The sequence below is a fragment of the Scardinius erythrophthalmus genome, assembly GCF_964197995.2.
Source record: "Scardinius erythrophthalmus genome assembly, chromosome: 4".
NCBI lineage: Eukaryota > Metazoa > Chordata > Actinopteri > Cypriniformes > Leuciscidae > Scardinius > Scardinius erythrophthalmus.
Genome location: NC_138224.1, coordinates 25390041 through 25408086, shown reverse-complemented (window position 1 = coordinate 25408086; position 18046 = coordinate 25390041).

Sequence of the window (18046 nt, the reverse complement as noted above, 5' to 3'; positions counted from 1 at the left end):
TGAATTATGTTTTTATATTTAATTTTCAGCTGCTGCCACGTTCTTTTAATACCTGCAGGATTGCCCCTACATGAAAATTAAAATTAGGTTGAATAACATACTGTTCTTCCAGTTTCACCTCTGATATTACAACAGTTGGGTAAGTTACTCTAAAATAGTTATTAATTACTAACTACAAATGACATCTTCAACAGTGTAATTAGTTTAATGTAATAATGACTATCTTTAGAAAGCATTGGTCTACTTATTACTAAATCCCATATCAACCTCAACCATTTGAACAATACAAGGAGAGACAAGAAACTGCACTTTTAATGCTTTCAAATAAACAATATACAATTGCATGAATTATTCTTGAATTGACCAAAGTGTGTAGAGGGAGAAGGTTACATTAAAAATATACCTTTTAAAAATGTATGTTAAATATACAGAATTGTTCTATAGACTAATGCAATTACATCAGATTTTATTTTAAATTTACAGAAGAATTAAGAGTAATCCCTTTAATTAAATTACAGTATTAATGTGCTAATACTGTAAAATTACAGTAATAATGTTCATACTGGTGAGAAATATGAAGACCTCTTTTTGTCTGGCGCTGTTGCCATGGTGACTCATAATATCTGCGCTCCATTGATAATGGCTTTTTATAGTTGTGGTGCACACGCTTAAAGGTGCTCTAAGTCATGTCACGCGTTTTTTAGGCCAAAACATTTTTTGTCACATACCGCAAACATCTCCTCACTATCTGCTAGCTGCCTGTCCCCTGAACACACTGTAAAAAAACGCGGTCTCTGTAGACACCACAGGCTCCACAAACTGCAACAAAAACAAACTGAGCAACAAACAGAGCGACCCGCAGCACGAAACACAACAAACTGTTCCAGCCAATAACCGACAAGAATGATGTGGGGGTGGGGTTCGGGGGTTAGTGCGCGGATGAGGAGGAGGGAGGGTCTAGCTAGCCTCCGATTTGTTTGACAATAATTCGAATGTCAACAAGAAGAAACGTCTCCCGGGATCGCTTAGACAACCTTTAACTCAGAGTTGATTGAACTAACTCAATTCAGCTGTTCTGTAACCGAAAACTCAGTTTTTCCCATCTCAGGGTAAGTCAACTCAGAGTTCAAGTTTTAACTCAGAGTTGGTTGAACCTCCTTTCTGAAGCAGGCCCCTGGTGCTAATTATTAATGTGTGCACAACTACCCATCTATGTAACAAATTCACAAATGTGCTTTACTACATTTAAACTAATATAATACAACTTGTGTGAGCAAAATCTAGAATCACATGAATTTGCAGCCTTTTGTACAAATAGAGACATAGTTGTTAATACAAAACCTCGATTTTGTATGAATGTAGGTCAAAATTTGTGCATGCAACAAGTAAGATGTGCATTTGTGGATCAGGTGACACGCGTGCATTCATTGACTCGTTTCTGAGTCAAACCTATTTGATTCATTTGGATTTTGAGACTTTCATTTCGCCAGTTTAGACTTGCACGATCTACACACAGCTGACTGAGAAAACCTGCTTCCACTAGATGGCAGTAGTCTACTAAAACAGACAACTTTATTGCCCATATAATACGCTTAAAGGGTTAGTTCACCCAAAAATGAAAATTCTGTCAGTAATTACTCACCCTCATGTTGTTCCAACCCCGTAAGACTTTCGGAACACAAATTAAGATGTTTTTGATGAAATCTGAGAGCTGGCTCACTCCTTCATAGGCTGCTAGGTAATCGATATCTGCCATCCCAGAAAAGTTAGTAAAGACATTGTTAAAATAGTCCAAGTGACTACAGTGGCTCAACCTTAAGTTTATCAAGCGACGAGAGTACTTTTTGTGTGCAAAAAACAAACAAAAATAACGACTTTATTCAACTATTCATTTTCTTCTATGTGGGCCTCTGAGCGAGTTCACGTAGTGTAACAGTGCAAATACAGAAAGTATTTGGTAGCACTGTGGGGATGACAATAAAGCACATTGTCTTAATATCAATTCAAAAGCAAAACGAGTGAAAAAAATAGATATTGGGGAGTGAAGATAGCCAATAAGCGTCCTCTGCAGCTACACTGTTTACAATGGTAATTTCATATATATATATTTTTTTTAAATAAGTGTGAGTTTTCCTACATCTTGAAACTTTTAGTTTTAAAAAAGCTTGAAAAAGATGTGTAGTACTCGTAAGCACATGACTATTTCTGTCACAACAAAATTTTTCTGTCAGTATCAGAGCATGAGAGCGAAGTGGAGCTCGAGCGGGCAGATTTTGGACAGAGCGCAGAGCGGCTTGTTTAATAGGACGAAGCATCGCCCTATGTCCCGTTCCAATTTCGCTCCGCTCACACCACAAGTCTGAAGCATGCTCAAGCCTGACACAGAATCCATTTGTGTTTTGCACAGTCATCAACAGTAGACTATTTTCAGTCAAAACTCGGCTCAATAATGGAGTTCACCAAGTACTTAAAAAAGGAAAATAAGAAGTCATACAGGTGTACTATTAATATAAAACTAATGTAACAGACATAGCTGCCTAGTAAAAGGGACGGTTAGGAGTAAAATCAACCTAGGGTCCTTTGCACATGACCTCGAGCCAAGAGACAATGACTCATTCAGACAATGACAGCAGTGAAGAGGTTTCGGTTATGAAAGTGAAAAAGACTGCAAAGAATGTTCAACAAAAAGCAGTATTGCTTTTACTGCTCCAAACCATTCTGCAAAATGGCAAGACACTTGGCCCAAGTTCATAAGAATGAGGTGGAAGTAGCAAAGGCTCTTTCTTTTCCAAAGGGTTCTAAAGAAAGAAGGATTAATCTGGATCTTTTGAGGAATAAAGGGAACCGTGTACACAACACAAATGTTCTAAAAGCTGGCAAAGGAGTGTTGGTGCCACGTCAGCAATCCAATGCTAAACATGTGAATGTTAAGGACTACATGCACTGTTTGAACTGCCAAGGGCTGTTCAGATGAAAAGCACTTTGGAGGCATATGCAAAGGTGCAACCTGGCCAAGAAGTGCCAGGTCACAAAACAAGGTAGATCCAGAGTTCAAGCACTCTGTGCTTACGCACAGCCTGTTCCTGAAGAGTAACAAAAAAATTATGCAAACTGATCAGTGACATGAAGCAAGATGAAGTAACACAGGCGGTTAAAAGTGATACATGTATCATCTAATTTGGAGAACACTTGTGCAACAAAATGGGGAGCGACAAAACCAAGCACGAATAAATCAAAACTAAAATGCGTGAGGCTGGAAGGCTGTTGGTGTGTGCTAGGAAAGTGGGAAATCTACAGAGTATTAAAGACTTTTTCATACCCTCAAACTTCAAACTTCTTCTTATCAAGGCTGTTAAAGATACCTCAGGATTCTGAGATGAAGATGAAGTCTTCACAGTTCCATCTTTGGCATTAAAACTGGGCCACAACCTTAAAAAAATGTCCGATATTGCAGAATGTGAAGCAATGATCACAGGAGAGGGAAATGATGCCCAAAATGTAAAAATGTTCAAGCAAATGTATACCACAAAATGGAATGAATATGTGTCATCCTCAGCCTTGAAGACGCTTAATGAAGCGAAATGGAACTCTCCAGAACTTCTCCCTTTTACTGAGGATGTTAAAAAAATGCACATTCATCTCAGCAATCAAACTAAACTGTACCAAGAAAAGCTCAAACTTGAGAAAAGTCAGAAGAACTGGTCAAAACCTGAACAATGAGGTTGGATTCATATCTTCTCCGAAACACATCTGTTTTACACTCCGATGTCGCTGATGCCTTATCTGAAGTTAAGCAGAAGCTCTGCCAGCATTTCCAACGCATCGAAATTAGAGGCAAGCGAGACAGAAAGGTGCCAATACTCCTGCCCCCAAGTATGCTGGACTCCATGGAGATACTTGTAAAGAACTGTCAAACACTGGATGATTGTTGTTGTTTTTTTTTTTTTTTGCGAAAAAGCCCATGACTGAGACCTCATTCTACCATGACCCGGATTGCATCAGGAAGGTTGCCCACCAGTGTGGAGCCAAACATCCAAAGAATTTGTCATCCACAAAGCTGCAGAAACATATTGCAACATTATCTAAAGTGCTTAATCTGAGAGATACTGAAATGGACCAGTTAGCAGTTCTTCTGGGACATGATATAAGAGTCCATAGAAAGTTTTACCGGTTGCCAGAAGGGATGTTACAACTAGCAAAGATCAGCAAGGTGCTGATGGCCCTTGAACAGGGAAGAGTATCAGAATTCAAGGGGAAAAACCTTGAGGAAATTAACCTTGAGCCTTACGGTAAGAACACATTGCATAAAAAGGTTTGCTCTTATACATATTATATATTGACACTATTTCAGTTACAAGGAGCTCTATATGGTGCATGGAAACAAATGCTTTTCTACACACTTTTCTGCAGAGAAAGTGAATGAAGGTAGTGATGTGTCCGAAAGTGAGAATGAAGAGAGTGAAATGCCACTGCCAAAAAAGCGACGTCAGTCCTCTTCAGCATCTACAGTTATGGTCAGCTGTGATCTGATGTGAATTCCTGGGGGGGAAAAGAATTCTTTATCAATGACATAGAATGATAAAGATTTAGATTTTGCTATTTGTATTATAAAAATATGTATGGCTGTCCCTGATAAAACAGGTTTGCAGCCCTCTGACTCACAAAGCAGGTAAGGAACTTGATCTCATTCTCACCCAAGCTATGCCACAGAATGCCTACTGGTCACACCTCTGCACATCTCTGACCACTGTTTCCTTCGGTTAAAGGTTGTATCAGCGATTTCAGGCCCAAACATAAATGATCACATTCATCTAATCTTTCCTAACCATCCGCTAGCTACCCGCCCCATAAGCATGCCGTCAAAAAAAATGCGTCTCTGTAGGCAGCCTAGGCTCTGAGATCTGCACACAAAAACAGCTGGTTTCACCACCACTCAAAACCAAAATAAATAGTGTTCCAACCAATCACCGACAGGGGCGGTTGTTGTGAGGTTTTACGCTCGTGCACGGCTGCCTATGACGGCTGCACACGAAAACCTCACAACACCCACCCCTGTCGGCATCACTTCCACCATTCGCTCACTGACTTGTGGCCATCCTACTGCATGTCTGCTTGACCCCATTATTACTAGTCTCAGCCTCAGACGTCACGCCCACGCAGTGTTAATTTCGTTGACGAATAATTTTCGTCATTATTTTCGTCAACGACATTTTTTTCAGTGACGAAAACGAGACGAAAACTAAATAAAAAACAGTTTTAAATGACGACAACTATGACGAAAATGTATTGACATTTTCGTCAACGAATAAAAACTAGACAAAAATGTTGGGGAGGGACGATTGAGGAAGAGATCCAGTCATAACTGATGCGTTTGTGGTAAAGCGCAGATTTGAATTGTGACGTGCTGATCTACCCGCGGACAGGAGTTGGCATGCGCTTGATTCATGTCTATAGATCGTTAAAAAATGTAAACGTCTGGGAGAACACACACACACACACACACACACACACACACCCGACCCGAAGCGTGCCTGCACAGCTATACAGCGCGCGAGGACTGAACTGAGCTCTCTTTCGCGTCTGAATGGATAAAATACACACAACATTGTCTAAATGTCAGTTTTGGAGAGTATTCACGTAAACACAGTCGGTTATGTCTTTAAAGAATGTACCGTTGTTGTGAGAATAAAGAATGTACCGTTGTGAGAATAGCGGATCATGTGCATCAGTGCCATTGGATCTGCACACTCGTTCTTAAAGTGACAGTGCGTAATACACATAATGCCGTCTGTGCACTTAATCAAACAACAAAATAAAAAGAGAAAAGCACTCACTGCTCTTTAAAAGCTGTAATAAGGATTAATTATATTTAATTTATATAAATATGTCTGCTTGAAAGAATAAAGAATGAATACTACATATATCATGCATTGAAAAAAAAGACTAGGCTATTTCTTTAGGAGAAGTGGTTTTATTTAATTTTAAGATGTTTTTTGTATTTCACAGCAGTTAAAAATGTGTCTGTATTGCATGTTCAAACTTTACAAATTATTCATATTAACAGGTTAATAGTGTTTTGGGAGTAGGCTATATAATGGGTTTGGAAATTTTAGAGAAATTCTAAATTAATGCATTACAATTTAAATTCGATTTTAGTCGACTAAATATACTGTAGATTTAGTCGACTAAAATGTTATTGTATTTTCGTCGACTAAAACTAGACTAAAACTAAAACAATTCAGATGACTAAAATATGACTAAAACTAAATGGCATTTTAGTCAAAAGACTATGACTAAAACTAAATCAAAATTTGCTGTCAAAATTAACACTGCGCCCACGGAACGTTGGCTAAACGTCTGATGCATATGGTACACTTAACTGGAAACACTTCAGGAATGTCGAAGTCGTCATCTGATTGGTTGAATTTTATCGGATTTCCGGGGGGCGCGAGTGTCGCGTTTATTTTCGGTCAGCCGAGAAACAAAGCGTAGACGTGTGATTGCGGAAGAAAAACTGTTGTGTTTACTTGAGTGACAATGAGCATTTATCAAGATCAGCTAAACATAGGATTCTCAAAAGTATACGTGCACGAACAGATTAATGACTTACTGCTTGTTTTCTTCTCCTTCTTTGATTTTCGATGCTGACTGACTTGTTGCACGCCGGTCTGTTGTTGTGGGGACATTTCCACGCCCCGAAACGTGACGCTGAACGAAACGAACTGTAATTGGTTGTTTGACGTCGGTCAAACGGCCTTATGGGCGGGCCTTGGCCAAAGAAAGCTGCTATGAATTCCAGACCTTCAGCCGTCAGTCTGAAGGTCTGGCTACGCGAGACTACATTATTACTAACCCTCATCCAAGCCATAACTTTTACCATTGTGTCAGCAATCACACATGTTTCACTGGCTTCAACAGGCTTGGGTAACTCCCCTGCTCAAACCTCTCTCAGTCCTGCTGAAGTTGAGAAATATTGGCCGATTTCACCTTTCCCATTTTTATCTATGAAAAGAGTCTATGAAAAGAGCAGTTTTCAAACAGGTCTCTGAATTCCACTCACAGAATGACAACCTGAATCCAAATCAGTTGCGAGAAACCTGGGTGTCATGACTGACAAATTGTCTTTCTCCGACCACGTCAATATGCCACCCAATTCAGGCCATGGCCATTGCTATCTCTGCCCTTGACTGTTTATATAAACGATATGTAGTGTGAATAGATTGGCCTGGCCTTTTCTTGCCTAGTACAACCTGTATTTCATTTGTATTTTTTAATTGCTTACTTTTGGTTATGGTGTAGGCCTACGGTTAAAGTCTTATTTTCTGTCCTTCAGAGGAATCTTTGGTTGGCAGCCAGTCTTGAAGCCTGCTCCCTGAATCGTGTAGTTCAATTTTCCACATTTATTGTATGTCATTATGTCAGTATCAGTATTTGCTTTCTACCATGCAAAAATAAAAATGTCACTGAACTTTTGCTGTGAAATTGTAACAGTGAGCTCTCAAATACACCGAACCAACAATTACTAAAAACACACACAAAAACTCGTTTTGCACTGCTTCCTGAATCGACGCGCTTATTCATTTGTGGATGTAAACTGAATCTGTAAGTCACCTTCGCTGTTTACTTCTGAATATTATATTTCATTCTGGTGCGCTTAACGTTATCGCTACTGTGTAATAGTAGCTTATGCTATTCACCACCTAAACATATCCTATTCAATGCGTTCACAGTCTCTTTCACGGCATCATTTGTAGTAGCCTATTCACAAACTGTTTGCTCAAGCGTAGCGTTTTCTCTGAGTTCACTGTGTGCTTTCTACCATGCACAGATAGAAGATGTCACTGAACTTTTGCTGTGTAATTGTAACAATGAGCACTCAAACACACCAAACCAACAATTACTGAAAACACACACAAAAACTGATTTTGCACGGGCATTTTGCACTAGTAGAGAAACAAAACACCGACATTTGCTTGACCAGCAGCAACAGCAGCACATTGCAAAATAATTTATTTACCCCCAACTCTCTCTGCAGAACACACGATCCTTGCTCCTCGATTCTCCCCAACCATTTCCTGCATAATCTGTTTTTCTTTTTCTCCTTTTCGCTGCAAATCAGTGCACAGACAATTTGGATCGCAAGCTTCTTACTAAGCTTTTTATTTTGGTTGTGAAATGTAGTTTGCGGAACAGACAGAAGTTGTCGGCGATTCTTTCTTTGGTAAAATCATGCAATGTGAAACCCCCTGTCGCCGATGCATCGTGCAGTGTGCACACAGCACCAACTGAAAAAAAATATGTTTTCTCCAGAATGAAGGCATTGTTCAGTCTTGTGGTGTGAACTTTGTGGCCATCACACAAAAGCGTAGCATCAGTTCTGGCTGGTCACATTAGTCAAGCTCGCATCAGTTGACTCTCCGCTGATACACGTCTACCTATAGGAAGACGCCTATCACTGTATACATATATAAACTCCTTCAGTATTATCAGCAGCTATCGCGTTTCTCAGGAGGTAATTACCCTCCTCCATCCCCACCTCATCCTCTCGTCCAGTCAGTATGGCATTCTGATTCCCCTTAAATCAGAATAAATTCTCGAATTATGTTTTTAATTCAGCTAATTAGAGTTGCCCCCGACTAAAGATTTTTTTTAGTTGACTATAGTTATTTATTTAAGCAATTAATTAGCTGAATAATCGCACGTATTAATTTAATTAGGCTGCTTAAATACTGGGTGCATGCAAGGAGGAATAGGCCTATTCTGCGCTCAAGCTCACGCATAAAGCTTGCCGCAAAGCACCAGCAAAAGTTGGCTAATGATAATAAATGTGTCGGAAAAAAATAACAAGAAGGCATTTTAATTGTTTATTAACAAACATCAATGTTTGGAAACATCAATGGGATATCATTATCAACCAATCTTTTACACTGTGTTACTCAGCTCAAGAAACCTTCTGTTCAGTTTCCATAGACTAACGTTAATGCAGACGAGGTAATATCCTTTATACAGCCATGTAGCCATGACTGTCAGATAGCCTATTTTACAGACATGGTTACTAAACTGCAGTCTCTACCCTGGCTAAAAAGATAATAGTTGAGCCGTGAAAATGTAGGCCTGCAACATTTTTAATTGTAACAGCTATGATAAATATGTTTTAGTCGTGACACATGAGAGTGCGTGTTTTTCAGCTTAAACATTTTTTTGCCTTCTCAGTCACGCTAACATTAGCAGTTAACTTAAATTACATTTTCTCTTTAATGTCAGGTCACGATGTTGATAAAAGTGCAAGGTGGAGGGAAGAAGTATGTAAAACTGGAAGAAGTTTGTTTCTCAGATTTTCTCAGTTCAGGTGTGTTATATGTTTAGTTTTCAGTTAATAAAGAGTAAGTAACAGTAATTTATTTTGTGAATAACATGTTGTTGATGTTATGGTGCAGTCCAGCAAAAGTTTCTGATACCAGAGAACACAACATTGGGAGTCACAGATGACCAGGGCATAGAGGTGGATGAGGATGTCTTTCCAGAACTTGCAACAACCAAAGAAATGTTTTTTTTTTTAAAAAAGGATATGTAAGTTTGCCTACCGGACCATAAACATCTTATATACACTTGAGCCACATATATGATTTTGAATTGTTTATGCCCTACGTCATTAACAATTAGGGGCCGGTGTGTTGGTATGAAGGTAAATCAGTAGCAAAACTCGAGAGCACGTAAATGTAAATTTGAGAACTTGTACAATAAATATTCGTACTTGTACATGAACATTTACACTTACAGCTCCCATGTGAAAACCTGTAAAATAAAAATCTGAAGTTGAATGTTGAAATTTGCACTCGCCTACAATAGTCACAAACCTGTATTCTGAATCTGAAGCTGCAGACAAGTAGACACAAATGTGTAAAATGCCATTCACAGAAATACAACGACAGACACAAACTTGTAATATATATTTTGCGTTTAATCTTACGTTCACATTCGCAGTACTACCTCAAATAGGCACTTGTAACTTCTCAAATCTGTCACTGCAATTTCAAATTTCGCGCCTTGACTTTTGCTACTCTTTTCGCGATATATCAGGTGCAAAACTAACTTGTGCACTTGAAACTGAGAGGCGGCGAGAGAGAAAGGGGGGCGGGAGCGGGGGGGGGGTTTAAAGGAGACGTTTTATTAGTTGGCAGCTAGCCAATGAAATGGGACTTCGATGATGTCACGAAACCCGTGTGCACTGAAACGTTAACATGGCTTAATGCATTAGACTGATATTAAAAGAAATAAATGATTTTATCAAACTCAGTAAACACAATGCTTATATTGCATACTACAGAAAAGCAGATGAGCACAGAATATGAACACAACGCGTTTAATTGAGACAGTGGTATTAAAAGACCAAACTCAGGAAACACCATACAAATAAAGCAAAGCAATTGAGCTCTGAATATGGATGCAACGAGTTTAATTGTACGTTTTCCTCCCATAGAAAACCAAGAAAACGCTTAATAAGGCTTAATGGACCAACAGTTATAAAATAAATAAAAAAACATCATCGAAGTCCCATTTCATTGGCTAGCTGCCAACCAATAAAACGGCTCCTTTAAACCCCCCCGCTCCCGCCCCCCTTTCTCTCTCACCGCCTCTGAGTTTCAAGTGCACAAGTTAGTTTTGCACCTGATATATCGCGAAAAGAGTAGCAAAAGTCAAGGCGCGAAATTTGAAATTGCAGTGACAGATTTGAGAAGTTACAAGTGCCTATTTGAGGTAGTACTGCGAATGTGAATGTAAGATTAAACGCAATATATATATATAACAAGTTTGTGTCTGTCGTTGTATTTCTGTGAATGGCATTTTACACATTTGTGTCTACTTGTCTGCAGCTTCAGATTCAGAATACAGGTTTGTGACTATTGAAGGCGAGTGCAAATTTCAACATTCAACTTCAGATTTTTATTTTACAGGTTTTCACATGGGAGCTGTGAGTGTAAATGTTCATGTACAAGTACGAATATTTATTGTACAAGTTCTCAAATTCACATTTACCTGCTCTCGAGTTTTGCTACTGATTTACCTTCATATGTTGGAGCCATTATATTGAATTGTATTTTTTGTTTGTGACACTAGAGGGCATATGAGTATTTGAGTATATTTAAATAAGGTGATGATGAGTTACAGGTGCGCATATGGAAGGTCAAACAAACTTTTTGACCGTGCCGTGTTGAGCGTCATTTTTGTACAAGACTGTGCTCATGCCCAACAGTTTGTTTGATCAAATATTTTGTTTGTTAGTAATAAGTCAAAGTAAAGCGTTGAGTGTAATGTATTGTCAATATGACAATGTTTCTTTAAGTGGTGCTTCAGCCTCCGTATTTATTGTTATGACTCCTCCCTCTGATATGTGTTCCGGTGCTGAGGAATAAACAACAGTGAGCATGGCTCTGTACTGAAGTTCTGTGTCAGTCGTATTATTTTACATCGAGTATTTATTTTTGTTTGTTTTATTTGTTGTTTGCAATGCCACATGGACAATAAATGGATTTGGCATATCTGAATTTATTGAAAAGGTATGGACAATTAATACATTTTATTTTTCAAGGCAAAGCACGCGTCAGAAACAGACTAATAAAAACCATCTGCGTCCCTAAACTACTTTTTGAATATCTAATTAAACATTTCATCTCTAAGCTTGTTAAACAGGACGTATGCTTTTAATTATGGCTATTTGGAAACTAAAAACAAGCCAACAAATATTAACTTGACTGTGGAGGAATAGGCTTAAATGCATCGCAACAACACCGTGTTTAGTCACAAGCATACCTTTGATATTTGGTGACCTGGTACCAGAGGATGATTTGCACTGGTGCTTGTTACTCTTGTTGTTGAACATCAAAAACATTGTGTTCTCTTACTCAATCACTGAGGGGATGACAGTGTATTTAAAGCACCTTATTGCTGAACATCATACACTCTTCAAAGAACTGTACCCATTAAAAACTTGCTTCCAAAACATAATTTCATGGTCCACTACCCTAGGTGCATTAGAAAGATTGGACCACTCATTCAAATCTTGACCATGAGATTTGAAGAGAAGCACAAATTTTTAAAGATTCTGTGAAGAATTTCAAGAATTTGACTGTATCGCTTGCAAATAAACACCAGTTTGCAGTAGCTTATCATTGGGAATGCTTTCCCAGCAGTTGAGTCTGGTCCAGTCAAAATTTGTTCACTTGAGAAACTTGAATTTTCAAACGATTTAACTGCATATCTCCATGTTGATTCACAAGCCACTGTCAATCTCACAAAGTGGGTAAAATGTTATGGTGTTGAGTATCGTGTTGGACTCTTTGTTTGCACAGGTTCTGATGAAAACCTGCAACTTTTCAGCAAAATTATTATTATTGTATTATCTGATTTCTTATTTAAATTAGTTCACTGTGAAGTTGTTCCTTGTTACTTCATCTGATGTATAAGTCTCTACCTCAGGTTACACAATCCTACTGCACTAGATTTTATATAATGCAGTGATGTGTTCACAATGTTTTATACAATTTAAAAAAATTGAGTTGCCACTCTGTTAGCTGCATAAATGTAAATGTTTTGCTGTTAGATTTTACAGTATTTTATGCCAGCAATTATTTTAAAGTGTGTCCATACATGGAATTTCTAAACCTAATGTATGAATTTGCTCAAATAAAAGCAATGAGTTGAGACTATGGTGTTCAGTGTATCATATTCACATGAATAATTTTGTGTTAAATAAATGTTAACTCTAAGAAGTGTTAAATTCAATATATTTTTTAAGGAGTTCATATTATAAATAACTCAATTTTAGAGTTACAATTACTCGCCGTAGGATCAGTATTTTAACTGCAGAAAGAGTTCAATTTGAACTCTGAAAAGGTGTTAATTCAACTCCAAGAGTTATTTTAACTCTGTGCTGGAGTCTATTTGATGGTCACACATATACACTCAGATTGAGTTGATTTTAACTCTCAGGAAGTTTATTCCAAAGACCAGAATTTGCCGTTTATGACCCCTTTAAAATATGGCAATCCTGCCAAAACTTTTCAGGAAAATAAATTGCTCACTAATTATGTCAGACACTTTTTGAGCCTCCAGTTGTGGCTTTCTTTGAAGGCATTGGACCTTTTGTCTGTGTAGCAGTGTGTTGCCAATGTTGCTCTTCCAAAGACAGCCACCAGGAGGTCTTTTGTTGCTTTTTTGGATCTGTCCATTTCATGTGGCCAAACTGTTTGGCACCGATAGCCGTGTTTGGGGCAATTCTAATGCTGATCAGATGCAGGCGCCACCTGCATCTTATCAGCGGTGCCAGCTGCATCTGATCAGCGGCTCCTATTTATGCTCACAGTTTTCGTCTTGTGTTGTCAGATCGTTGTGGATGTTTCCCGGTGTGTTCTTGTCTCCTGCCTGTCATCGAGTTTCCCGTGTTTGCACCTGTTTCCGGTAATCCAGTTCTCTTCACTCTGCCTTCTTCCACGGAGGATCTCATCTTCTGGTCCCCGAGCCTTTGCGCCGATCGCATTGGACATCCTTCATCCTTTCACCATCTCGAGAGGCCAGGTTGTTCATCAGCGTCCCTGCGCTACTCACTACTTTTCTGCTGACTTCATCTTCAATAAACTGCTTTTACTTGCTATTGAATCCACTGTTTTACTGACCATTACAGAACGATCTGACCATTCATGGATTCAGCAAGTACACCTGAGCTAGGTGAGTTCCTGTCCCGAAGCATTGCTCGAATGGATCAGCAGGAGGAGACTCCATGAATGGTCAGATCGTTCTGTAATGGTCAGTAAAACATTGGATTCAATAGCAAGTAAAAGCAGTTTATTGAATCCACTGTTTTACTTACCATTACAGAACGATCTGACCATTCATGGATTCAGCAAGTACACCTGAGCTAGGTGAGTTCCTGTCCCGAAGCATTGCTCGAATGGATCAGCAGGAGGAGAATCTGGCCATCACGGGACGAGCAGTGCAAGTCTTGATAGTGCAGGTGTCTGAGCTCACCCAACCGCTTCAACAACTAGCAAGTCCTACTGTGCCCACCCCACCGCCTGTTTCCCCCACTCTTCCAGCATCCAGCCATCAACCGGAGCCACGCTCACACTCCTGAGCCTTATTCTGGTGAGCTGAACTTTTGCAGAGCGTTTTTAACCAAATGCTCAATGTTTTTTTCTCTCCAGCCACAAACCTTCAGTACTGAGCAGTCGAAGGTGGCCTTCGTGCTTACATTGTTGTCGGGGTGTGCGGCTCTGTGGGGAACGGTGGTGTGGGAGAATCAGCATTTGTGCTGTTCCTCGTTCCAGGCACTATTGGAGGAAATGAAGAGAGCATTCGATCGGGCGGTCACAGGACGAGAGGCAGCTCGGCAACTCACGGATCTCCGCCTAATTAACCTATCCGTCTCTGATTACTCTATCGAGTTTCGCACCCTTGTGGCCGAGTGCCACTGGAACGAGGAAGCACAGTGGGACATGTTCCTGCATGGGTTGGCTGACAGTATCCAGAGGGAGATATTCACCTTGGATCTTTCAAAAATCCTAGTTGGACTGATTGAGCTGGCGCTACGGGTAGATTCTCGTCTACATCGCCTGGAGCAATGGACAAGCACGACCTTGGTCCCCAGGAGTTTCGAAAGCCCTCAAGCCAGTGGCAGTGATATGGTCAGCCCCGTCTTAGATCACAAACCCATGCAGGTGGGTAGAGCTTGGCTTTTCCAGGAAGATAGAGAGAGACGGAGATCAAAAGGACTATGCCTCTACTGCAGCAGAGCTGGACATTACCTGAACACCTGTCCCGTAAAAGACCGGGCCTGGCAGTAAGTATGAGGCTACTGTTGGGCGGGATCTCCATGGATAAGACCTCATCTTCAACTCTCCTCCTGGCAAGATTGCTATGGGCAACCCAGTCCTACCATTGCCAAGCACTACTGGACTCGGGGGCTGAAGGTAATTTTACGGACTTAGCCTTGGCTCGTAAACTCCAGATACCCATCACATCACTCAAGAACTAGATTTCTGTAAATGCACTTGACGGTCAAGATCTCCTGATATAACTCTCACCACCGACCTCCTGACACTTATCACATCAGGCAATCACACTGAGCAGCTCTCATTCCTTCTTCTGGACTTTCCTCTGATTCCCATAGTCCTCGGTCATCCCTGGCTGGTACAGCACAGTCCGATTGTTGACTGGGGCCACAATTCCATGTCATCTTGGAGCACTCAATGTTATGCGTCTTGTCAAGTGTCTGCTTGTTCGTCTGTGTCTAGTTCTGTTTTGCAGAAGGAGTCGCTGAATTTGTCAAACGTGCCCGCCGAGTACTTCGACCGGAAGGAAGTGTTCAGTAAGTCGCGTGCTGCTTCTCTTCCTCCGCATCATCCCTGTGACTGTGCTATAGATTTACTCCCAGGTAAGTCTCTGCCTAAGGGCAAGCTTTACTCGCTTTCTGTTCCAGAAAGGGAGGCCATGGAGAAATATTGATATATTGAATATCTGATTCTCTAGCCTCCGGGTTCATCCATCCTTCTTCTTCTCCAGCGGGGGCGGTGTTCTTTTTTGTGGGGAAGAAGGATGGCTCTCTGCGACCGCATATTGATTACCGAGGGTTGAACAACATCACGGTAAAGAATACTTATCCTTTGCCGTTGATGTCGTCAGCCTTCGAGCGGTTGCAGTGAGCCTCTGTCTTCACAAAACTGGACTTACATAATGCCTATCATTTGGTTCGCATCAGAAAGGAGGATGAATGGAAAACCGCGTTTAACAACCCCAGGGGCCATTTTGAATATTTGGTTATGCCATTCGGGCTGTCCAACTCCCCAGCGGTTTTCCAGGCACTCGTCAATGACGTGCTGAGAGATATGGTAGACCAGTTCATATATGTCTACCTGGGTGACATATGGATTTTTTTCTTCTTCTCTCCGGGAACATGTTCAGCACGTCAGACGAATGCTTCAGAGGTTGCTAGAGAATGGACTTTTTGTCAAGGTGGAGAAATGCACTTTTCATGCACAGTCTGTTCCTTTCCTAGGTTACATCATCTCCTCTGAGGGAGTGTGTATGGATCCTGACAAGGTTAAGGTTGTGATAGATTGGCCAAGTCCAGATTCCCGTAAGGCCCTACAGAGGTTTCTGGGGTTCGTCAATTTCTATCGGCGATTCATTCGCAACTTCAGCCAACTAGCTGCTCCTCTGACTGCCTTGAGCCAAGTTAGTGTTGGAAGAGTGGCATCATTGGTTAGAAGGGTCGGGGGTACCTTTTATCGTTTGGACCGATCACAAGAACCTGGAATATATTAGATCTGCCAAAAGACTCAACTCCAGGCAAGCTCGGTGGGCACTTCTTTTCGGCCGTTTTGATTTTTCCCTCTCGTACCGCCCGGGTTCCAAAAACCTCAAACCCGATTCACTATCTCGTATTTTTGATCGATCCAAATACCTGTCTACTCCCGAGTGCATTTTACCCGAGACATTAGTTATCTCCACACTCACATGGGAGGTCGAATCGAAGGTCAAGACGGCCTTAGAAGGGGTAACACCTCCGCCCGGTTGTCCACCGAGTCGATTGTTTGTGCCAGAGGAGTTACGGTCCGACGTTATTTGATGGGGTCATTGTTCCAACGTGGCTTGTCATCCAGGAGTAAACCACACCATTAATGGCTCGTGACATGCGCAGTTTTATCTTGGCTTGTTCGGTTTGTGCCACTGGTAAGACGTCTAATCGACCCCCAGATGGGTTACTCCAACCGGTGTCTGTCCCTTCGAGACCCTGGTACCACATAATGCTAGATTTTATCACCACCCTCCCGCCCTCTCAAGGCAAGATGATCGTTTTGACCGTACTGGACCGGTTCTCAAAGGCGGCTCATTTTATTCCCTTGCCCAAATTACCCTCTGCCAAGGAGACAGCGGTGTCTGTCGTAGATCACGTCTTTTGCTTACATGGCCTCCCGATGGACGTGGTTTCCAACAGGGGGCCCCAATTTGTGTCCAGATTCTGGCAGGAGTTTTGTAGATTACTGGGAGCGACGGTCAGTCTGTCTTTGGGTTATCATCCCCAAAGCAATGGCCAAACCGAGAGAACCAACCAAGATTTGGAGAGAGTGTTATGATGTTTGGTGTCTAAGAATCCTTCCTCCTGGAGCCAGCAACTTTCAATGGTTGAGTACGCACATAACTCGTTACCAGTGTCACCAGTGTACCAGTGTCACCCACGGGCCTCTCTCCGATTGAGTGTAGCTTAGGTTACCAGTCACCAATTTTTCCTTGTCTGGAATCCAAAGTCGCGGTCCCCTCCGCTCACGCTTTTGTCCAGAGGTGTCACCGCACATGGAATAGAGCCTGTGAGACTCTGTTCCAGGTGGGGGTGCACACTAAGGCTAAGGTCAAGGCCTCCCATAAACGTCATTGGTCAAAAAGTGTGGCTTTCAACCAAGAAAATTCCGCTTCGCTCAGTTTCGAACAAGTTAGTTCCCAAATTCATCCGCCCGTTCCTCCGGCGTACAGGAGAATTCATCCCGTCTTTCATTTCTCTAAATTAAAACCTGTGTTTCATTCTCACCTTAATCCGCCGGCCCCGGTTCCCGCGACTCGTAGATGGGGAACCAACGTATTTGGTCAAACGTATTCTGGACTCGAGACGGAGGGGACGCAGGGGATTTCAGTACTTGGTGGAATGGGAAGGTTACGGTCCGGAGGAGAGAAGTTGGGTTCCTGCTAGGGACATTCTGGATCACTCCCTTATTGATGATTACAATCAACAGGTAAGTTCCTCTGGGAATGCTAGGAGGCGCTCCAAGGGGGAGGGGTACTGTCACGGTTCATGAATTCACTGACTCTTTCTCGCCTTGTGTTGTTGTGTGTGCATGTGGGCGTGGTCTCTGATCACTACCGCTGATTTATGGTGCCACCTGCATCTGATCAGCGGTGCCAGCTGCATCTGATCAGTGGCTTCTATTTATGCTCACAGTTTTCGTGTTGTGTTGTCAGATCATTGTGGATGTTTCCCGGTGTGTTCTTGTCTCCT